Here is a 9,310-nt window from a genome sequence, read left to right as displayed (position 1 = left end):
CTCCCACGCAGCAATTACAAATAATATACATCTAACTGACCACATTAGAATTAACACGCACCTTTACTTCACAACGTAAGGAGACAGGGTTACAGACTAGCCTTGAATGAAATCAATTAACAATATACACAGAAATAAACCAAACTTGTGTAACTGGCATGTGACTGCCCTCAGTTCTCCCACCCCAGCACGTACAATCTTCAGGTATCAGAGTGGCAGAGGCTTGTGTTGGTGTTGTGGCTTGTGGCTGGTGTTGCATGGGACTGCAGACAGCTCGGTGAGGGTTCTGTGTGTCAGCCCAGGCAAGGCAACTAGCTGACCAGCCCCCTGACAGCTTTGTCAGGCCCAAACAAAGTTCCTTCCCTTCAGGGTTTCTCATCAGCAGGCTGTAGCTCTCCAGAACAGCTCCTGGCTGGGAGAAAACTCCACACCTGCTCTGAAGTGGTTGGCTCGATCACAGGGCCAGTACGACTACCACAGCAGCCTTAACTCTCTCCAAAAACAAGGAGACCACCATCTTCTTCCCCAGCCAGGCCAAAAGCCCCCTCTCCTTCCCTTTCCTTCCCAAAGCATCATGGGAGTTGTACTCTCTAAAACGAGGGTGCAGCACAAAGGATCCTCCCAGTAATAGTCAGAGGGGCCTACCCTGGTAACAAAAACAGCCCACGAACCATTCCGAAAGCAATGTGATTTTGAAGCCGAAGGCATTCCTTTAGCTTTGTTTGGCCAAGGCATTTATGAATCCTGTTTGCTGTGGTACAGAACCACTGGGGAGTTGGTTCAGTGTTGGCTGGCTCAAGAATGACGTTCACTCCGGTGTCTGGCATGGGCTTGTTACCAACTTTACGAGGACAGGTTTGTGAAGGTCTGAGTGAATAATCAGAACACTGGGAATGAACAAACGTAATGGAGGAAATCAGAAGTGCCGAGCTTTACACTCTTGCACGAGTGAGTGATCTACGACCATGGCAGGACCGGGCTGTAGTGCTGTGCTGTTCTGTTTGCACAAGCTGTGAAATGCGTTGGGCCATGGACGGCCCTGCCTGTAGTAGACGCAGGGTTGGGCCTGCACTTATACTGTGGCACGAATTCTCCTCTCTCTGCAGGGTGAGGCACTAGTGGGTCAGCGCGGCAGCTCTTCGCACTCACTTCTGAGTACAATGAGGCAGGAGCTCCCACCACACATTTGTTGGGGGCCTCTGAGTCCAGCCAGCAGCTCCAGCTTTCCCCCCAAACCCTTTACTGGAGTTAGGAGAAAGGCGGACATATAAATAGTGCTAGTTTTTTAAAGTGCTTTTACACAAATGCTAGGAGTCTGTCTAATAAGATGGGTGAACTGGAGTACCTCATATCAAAGGAGGAAGTTGACATAATAGGCATCACAGAAACACGGTGGAATGAGGACAATCAGTGGGACACTATCATACCGGGATATAAATTATATCGGAAAGACAGAACAGGTCGTGCGGGTGGCGGAGTGGTACTATATGTGAAGGATAATATAGAATCAAATGAAGCAAAAATCCTAAAGGAATCAAAATGTTCCATAGAATCATTATGGATAACAATTCATTCCTCTAATATGAATATGGCATTAGGAATATATTACCAACCACCTAACCAGGACAGTGGTAGTGATGCTGAAATGTTAAGGGAGATTAAAGAGGCCATCACAATAAAAAACACAGTAATAATAGGAGATTTCAATTATCCCCATATTGATTGGGTACATGTCACCTCAGGACGGGATTCAGAGATTAAATTTCTTGATGCCTTAAATGACTGCTTCTTGGAGCAGCTAGTACAGGAACCTACAAGGGGAGAGTCAATTCTCGATCTAGTCCTGACTGGAACGCAGCATCTGGTCCAAGAGGTAACTGTTACTGGACCGCTTGGAAACAGTGACCACAATATAATAACTTTTAATATTCCTGTGTTGGGAAGAACACCGCAGCGGTCAAACACTCCGGCATTTAATTTCAAAAAGGAGAATTACACTAAAATGAGGAAGCTAGTTAAACAGAAACTAAAAGGTAAAGTAACTAAACTAAAATCCCTGGAAGCTGCATGGAAACTGTTTAAAGACACCATACTAGAGGCCCAACTTAAATGTATACCCCAAATAAAAAAACACAGTAAGAGACCTAACAAAGAACCACCATGGCTTAACAGCCAGGTTAAAAAGGCAGTGAGAGAGAAAAGGGCAGCTTTTAAAAAGTGGAAGTCAAATCCTAGTGAGGAAAACAGAAAGGAACACAAACACTCCCAAATTAAGTGTCATAATGTAGTAAGAAAAGCCAAAAAAGATTTTGAGGAACAGCTAGCCAAAAATTCAAAAAACAATAGTAAAATGTTTTTTAAATACATTAGAAGCAGGAAGCCCGCTAAAAAAGCAGTGGGGCCCTTGGACGATAAAGATATAAAAGGAGCGATCAAGGAAGACAGTGCCATTGCGGAGCAATTAAATGATTTCTTTGCTTCAGTCTTCACGGCTGAGGATGTTACAGAGGTTCCTAAATCTGAGCCAGCCTTTTTAGGTAACAAATCTGAGGAACTCTCCCAGATTGAAGTGACATTAGAGGAGGTTTTGGAGTTAATTGATAAGCTGAATAGTAACAAGTCTCCAGGACCAGACGGCATTCACCCAAGGGTTCTGAAAGAACTCAAAAGTGAAATTGCGGAGTTATTAACAGTGGTTTGTAACCTATCCTTTAAATCCGCTTCGGTACCCAATGACTGGAAGACGGCCAATATAACACCAATATTTAAAAAAGGCTCCAGAGGAGACCCTGGCAATTATAGACCGATAAGTCTAACATCAGTACCTGGCAAATTAGTAGAAACAATAGTAAAGAATAAAATTGCAAGGCACGTGGAAGAGCACAAATTGTTGGGCAAAAGTCAGCATGGTTTCTGCAGAGGGAAGTCGTGTCTAACTAATCTATTAGAATTCTTTGCAGGGGTTAATAAACATGCGGACAAGGGGCACCCAGTGGACATAATATACCTAGATTTCCAGAAAGCCTTTGACACGGTCCCACACCAAAGGCTTTTATGTAAATTAGACGGTCATGGGATAGGAGGAAAGATCCTTTCATGGATCGGGAATTGGTTAAAAGACAGAAAACAAAGGGTTGGAATAAATGGTAAATTTTCACAAAGAAGGTGGGTAACTAGTGGTGTTCCCCAGGGGTCAGTCCTGGGACCAGTCCTGTTCAACTTGTTCATCAATGATCTAGAAAATGAGGTAAGCAGTGAGGTGGCAAAGTTTGCAGATGACACCAAGTTGTTCAGGACAGTCAAAAGCAAAAGGGATTGTGAAGAACTACAAAAAGATCTCAGCAAACTGAGTGATTGGGCAGCAAAATGGCAAATGAAATTTAATGTGGGTAAGTGTAAGGTAATGCACATTGGAAAAAATAACCCAAATTACACGTACAACATGATGGGGTCAAATTTAGCTACGACAGATCAGCAAAGGGATCTTGGAGTTATAGTGGATAGTTCTCTGAAGACATCCACGCAGTGTGCAGCGGCAGTTAGTAAAGCAAATAGGATGTTAGGCATTATTAAAAAAGGGATAGATAATAAGACAAAAGATATCATACTTCCCCTATATAAAACTATGGTACGCCCACATCTTGAGTACTGCGTACAGATGTGGTCTCCTCACCTCAAAAAAGATATATTGGCATTAGAAAAGGTTCAGAAAAGGGCCACTAAGATGATTAGGGGCTTGGAACGGGTCCCATATGGGGAGAGGCTAGAGAGACTGGGACTTTTCAGTCTGGGAAAGAGGCAATTGAGGGGTGATATGATAGAGGTATATAAAATCATGAATGGTGTGGAGAAAGTGAATATAGAAAAATTATTTACCTTTTCCCATAATACAAGAACTAGGGGACACCAAATGAAATTGATGGGTAGTAGGTTCAAAACTAATAAAAGGAAATTTTTCTTCACACAGCGCACAGTCAACCTGTGGAACTCCTTGCCGGAGGAGCTTGTGAAGGCCAGGACTTTATTAGAGTTTAAAAAAGAGCTCGATAAATTTTTGCAGGTTAGGTCCATAAATGGCTATTAGCCAGGGGTAAAGTATGGTGCCCCTAGCCTTCAGTACAAGGGCAGGGGATGGATGGCAGGAGATAAATCACTTGATCATTGTCTTCTGTTCTACTTCTCTGGGGCACCTGGCATTGGCCACTGTCGGCAGACGGGATACTGGGCTGGATGGACCTTTGGTCTGACCCAGTATGGCCATTCTTATGTTCTTATGAAGAACTTTGCGCATGTGCATGGCTCGCTCGGCGTCCTTTCCTTGGGGGTGTTGGTTTGATTTTGCAGACTAAATAACAGAAATAAGGCCGTGAGAGGTGATGCTTGTGTCTCTAATATTATATTTCACAGGACACTTAAGAGCTATCTGGGAGCTGGTAAGTGATATTAACAAACATACAAGTATCACTTTTACAGCCTCCCAGATAGCTAGGAAGTCTGCTGTGAAAAGTGATATGTGCGAGTTTGTTAATATCCCTTTTCTCAGCAAGCCCCAGACAAATTACTTCCTGAACAGAGGGAGGAGAGTTGGAGGGGAGGCAGCGGGGACCAGGGGATGTGGGATGTGGATGTGAGCCAGGGGAGACAGTGGGGACCAATGGATGGGGGATGTATGCGGGGGAGGCAGCGGGGACCTAGGGATGGGAGATGTGTGTGGGGGAGGCAGCAGGGACCTGGGGATGAGGGATGTGTGTAGGGAAGGCAGTGGAGACCTGGGGATGGGGGATGTATGTGGGGGAGGCAGTGGGGACCAGGGGATGGGGGATGTATGTGGGGGAGGCAGTGGGGACCAGGGGATGGGGGATGTATGTGGGGGAGGCAGCGGGGACCTAGGGATGGGGGATGTATGTGGGGGAGGCAGCAGGGACCTGGGGATGAGGGATGTGTGTAGGGAAGGCAGTGGAGACCTGGGGATGGGGGATGTATGTGGGGGAGGCAGTGGGGACCTGGGGATGAGGGATGTGTGTAGGGAAGGCAGTGGAGACCTGGGGATGAGGGATGTGGATGTGAGCCAGGGGAGACAGTGGGGACCAATGGATGGGGGATGTATGCGGGGGAGGCAGCGGGGACCTAGGGATGGGAGATGTGTGTGGGGGAGGCAGCAGGGACCTGGGGATGAGGGATGTGTGTAGGGAAGGCAGTGGAGACCTGGGGATGGGGGATGTATGTGGGGGAGGCAGTGGGGACCAGGGGATGGGGGATGTATGTGGGGGAGGCAGTGGGGACCAGGGGATGGGGGATGTATGTGGGGGAGGCAGCGGGGACCTAGGGATGGGGGATGTATGTGGGGGAGGCAGCAGGGACCTGGGGATGTGGGATGTGTGTAGGGAAGGCAGTGGAGACCTGGGGATGGGGGATGTATGTGGGGGAGGCAGTGGGGACCTGGGGATGAGGGATGTGTGTAGGGAAGGCAGTGGAGACCTGGGGATGAGGGATGTGTGTAGGGAAGGCAGTGGAGACCTGGCGATGGGGGATGTATGTGGGGGAGGCAGTGGGGACCAGGGGATGGGGGATGTATGTGGGGGAGGCAGCGGGGACCTAGGGATGGGAGATGTGTGGGGGGGAGGCAGCAGGGACCTGGGGATGGGAGATGTGTGTGGGGGAGGCAGCAGGGACCTGGGGATGAGGGATGTGTGTAGGGAAGGCAGTAGAGACCTGGGGATGGGGGATGTATGTGGGGGAGGCAGTGGGGACCTGGGGATGGGGGATGTATGTGGGGGAGGCAGCGGGGACCAGGGGATGGGGGATGTATGTGGGGGAGGCAGTGGGGACCAGGGGATGGGGGATGTGTGTAGGGAAGGCAGTGGAGACCTGGGGATGGGGGATGTATGTGGGGGAGGCAGCGGGGACCAGGGGATGGGGGATGTGTGTAGGGAAGGCAGTGGAGACCTGGGGATGGGGGATGTATGTGGGGGAGGCAGTGGGGACCAGGGGATGAGGGATGTGTGTGGGGGAGGCAGTGGGGACCAGGGGATGGATGTGGGCTGGGAGACGGGGCATCGGTTCAGGTTTTGATGGGGGAGCAGTGGGGCTGACAGCCACACAAGGCCCCAGGGCCAGGTGGGAGGAAGCCCAGCCTCACGCCCCCTGGAGGGGTGGGGCCAAGGGCAGTTAGCTCTAAGGCTCCCCAAGAGGTGGGAATGGCGGAGAGTTGCTCAGGACACAGCTCCAGGTTGTTAGTACCTAGGCGCTCTGGAGCAGGATGTGGCTCTGTCCAATGGACTGGCTTCGGGACTGTCTGGCTCTCTAGTGTTTTCTCAGCTGACAGAAGCACATGTGCTGAGCTTGGCCTGCCTCGGTAGAAGTAGCCTGCACCGAGCGGTACGACTTCCCTGGAAGAAGGAGTCGGCCAGGCCTCGGAATACCTGAATACTTAATTTCTGTCATAGCCATCTCACAAGCAGGCCCTCACGCGGGGAATGGGCCATTCAGAAGGAGAGGGAGCATCTTGCACCGCTGGCTTCAGGAGAGCTGTGGATCTGTTTTCAGGTTGCGGTTTTCCTTGTCCCCTTCCATCAGACAACACGACCTTGCAACGTGACCTTGGAGGAGGCCTGCGGAAGGACACTGAGTAATTGATATGGCTCCAAAGTTGCAATGCAAACAGTCTGGCTGTGTCCCTGTCCTTTTGCAGCTCCCATGCTTGGCTGATGTGTAGGTAAATACCGAGAGGAGAGAGTTAGGTCACTTGGGGGGATATGAACACCTCCTCCCCTATACTAAACTCTTCTGCAAATGCAGCAAAATTCCTCTGCAGAAGAGATGTGCCTGGGAAACCCCACTGAAGGTTCATATGAATTAACTCGATGACACCCTGAAACAAAAAAGCCAAGCCTGGCTTTGCCTGGCAAGAGGTAGGTGTTCTGCTGTCAGTGGTCAGACAGCAAGCTGCTCCCCATAACACTAAAGGAAGTAGATGCCCGAAGGGGTGATCCTTTGCTCTCGGTTCCTTTGGCGTTTCACTGCCTGATGTTTCTTTTGGAAACTGGATAACAAACCTCAGCAGATTGCACAAAGCACTTTGTCCTTCTATAGACTGAGCAGATCTGACTCCCCTGTCATTTCCACTGGTGTAAATCAGGAGTGACCACCAAAATCAAATGAGGTGCACTATGGTGAAAAATGCTCCATAGAATCATAGAATCATAGGGCTGGAAGGGACCTCAGGAGGTCATCTAGTCCAGCCCCCTGCCTAAAGCAGGATCAACCCCAACTAAATCATTACAGCCGGGACTTTGTCAAACCGGGACTTAAAAACCTCTAGGGATGGAGATTCCACCACCTTTCTGGGTAATTCATTCCAATGCTTCACCACCCGCCTGGTGAAATAGTTTTTCCTAATATCCATCCTACACCTCCCCCTCTGTAACTTCAGCCTATTGCTCCTTGTTCTGCCGTCCATCACCACTGAGAACATCCTCTCTCCATCTTCCTTAGAGCCCCCGCTTCAGGAAGTTGAAGGCTGCTATCAGATTGCCCCAACTCTTCTCTTCTGCAAATGAAATATGCCCAAATTCCTCAGCCTCTCCTCATAGGTCATGTGCTCCAGCCCCCCATCATTTTCATTGTTCTCTGCTGAACCCTCTCCAATGCATCCACATCCTTTCTATACTGGGGGCAGGGGGCAGAACTGGACACAATACTCCAGATGTGGCCTCACCCATGCCAAATAGAGGGGAATAATTATTTTCTAGATCTGCTGGAAATGCTTCTCCTCATGCACCTCAATATGCCACTAGCCTTCTTGGCTACAAGGGTACACTGTTGACTCATACCCAAAATATTTAGTAATTATAGTGCTCAAACATATTACATCCAAACATTGTGCAAATGGATGTCTAGTTGTAAAATCTTATTTTCAGCTCCTTTGTCATTCTGTGCAGCATTATAAGTACAACATTGCCACTAAGCTGCTTTTTGTAAGTCTCATGGTGAGAGAAACATGATGAAAAGAGATGGCATAAATCATGAGAAGCTTGTGCAACTAATCAACTAAAGAAACCTGAAGAAAGATCAAAATTAACGAAATCATCTCCACCAATCTCCCCACGCAGAAGGGAAAGAAAAAGAGAAGAAGAAAGAATCTTACTGACTTTAAGATAAAATTTTGCCATAAGTCACTAAATTAAGTTTTGGAACGAGAAGGCATAGTTGTCATCTTGCGGATTTCAGTGCAAGACAGAACCATTTTACTGTATTTAGTTCACTCCAGCTGTCATCAACCAACCACTACAAATGTGTCTCCTGTGATCATTTCATCAGCAGTATTTATTAAATTTCTCCATCAGATGCTGTCGGTATCGTTCTCTGTTGCTGTAAAAAGACTTCTTGTTCACTATAAGCGACTGTATTTCATCTTGTGAGACAAAGATTGCCTTGTCTGAAGTGCATTCAGATTCATCAAGCTGTTCCACTTAGCTCTTGGCACCTTTTCCAGAGTCAGGAACAGGTGATGTTTCTGTAGATTCTGCACACTGTGACACATCTTTCCTGTGGTCAAACCCAGGCAGCCGCTGTACATTTTTTTCTGAATTACAGCAGCTTTCAGCATGGGAATCTTTGGTCTTGTTAAGCTGAAACTGTGTGTGCACAATATTTTCTGCGGTCTCATGGTTACTCAGATTTGCAGTGCAACTTCAAAGGTTCTGAGTGTGTTCACTCTCACTCTTCATAGTTTTGCTTTTCTTTTTCTTCTTTTTATTTTTGTCTCTTTTGTTATTCTCTTCAGAATTAGCCCAACATTCCACACAACTATCCCCACCATCCTCTGAAGCACGTAGTGATACTTGGTGCCTGGCTACCCAAGCTGGTCCATTCTCATTGCCCTTGGCCAGTTGCTCCAAACTTCTGGCCTGACAATGTGACATGTCCTATTGATCTGGCTGGGAGCACAATGCAACCCTCCTGCTCTGCTCCTTTCTCTAGCAAGAGCCATTGAAAGGGCAGCAGAGCACCTCACTGCCCCAGGCTCCAGTTACACCTGCTGGGTTGAGCTTGGCAGGGCTCAGGACTTCAAGCTTCATCAGATCTGATGAAGTGGGTCTTTGCCCACGAAAGCTTATGCTCCAAAACATCTGTTAGTCTATCAGGTGCCACAGGACTTCTTGTTGTTTCTGAAGATACAGACTAACTCAGCTACCCCTCTGATACTTGGCTTCAAGCTTGTCGCCCTTCTGATCCAAAGGCCCAGTGGTCAAAGGGGCTGTCTCCATGGATTTCCCTGGGTGCTGGTTAAGGCCTGTTGTGACAGGGT

At 48.2% G+C, this 9,310-nt stretch overlaps 1 pseudogene; it reads right to left on the bottom strand.

The window, feature by feature from the left end:
• Positions 1-8,255: 8,255 nt before the first annotated feature.
• Positions 8,256-8,924, bottom strand: LOC142001132 (gametogenetin-binding protein 2 pseudogene; annotated as a pseudogene).
• Positions 8,925-9,310: the final 386 nt, after the last annotated feature.

Source organism: Carettochelys insculpta, chromosome 24, assembly GCF_033958435.1.
Source record: "Carettochelys insculpta isolate YL-2023 chromosome 24, ASM3395843v1, whole genome shotgun sequence".
NCBI classification, from domain to species: domain Eukaryota; kingdom Metazoa; phylum Chordata; order Testudines; family Carettochelyidae; genus Carettochelys; species Carettochelys insculpta.
Note: the sequence above shows the minus strand (reverse complement) of the source record. Positions and strands in the feature narration are given on the sequence as shown.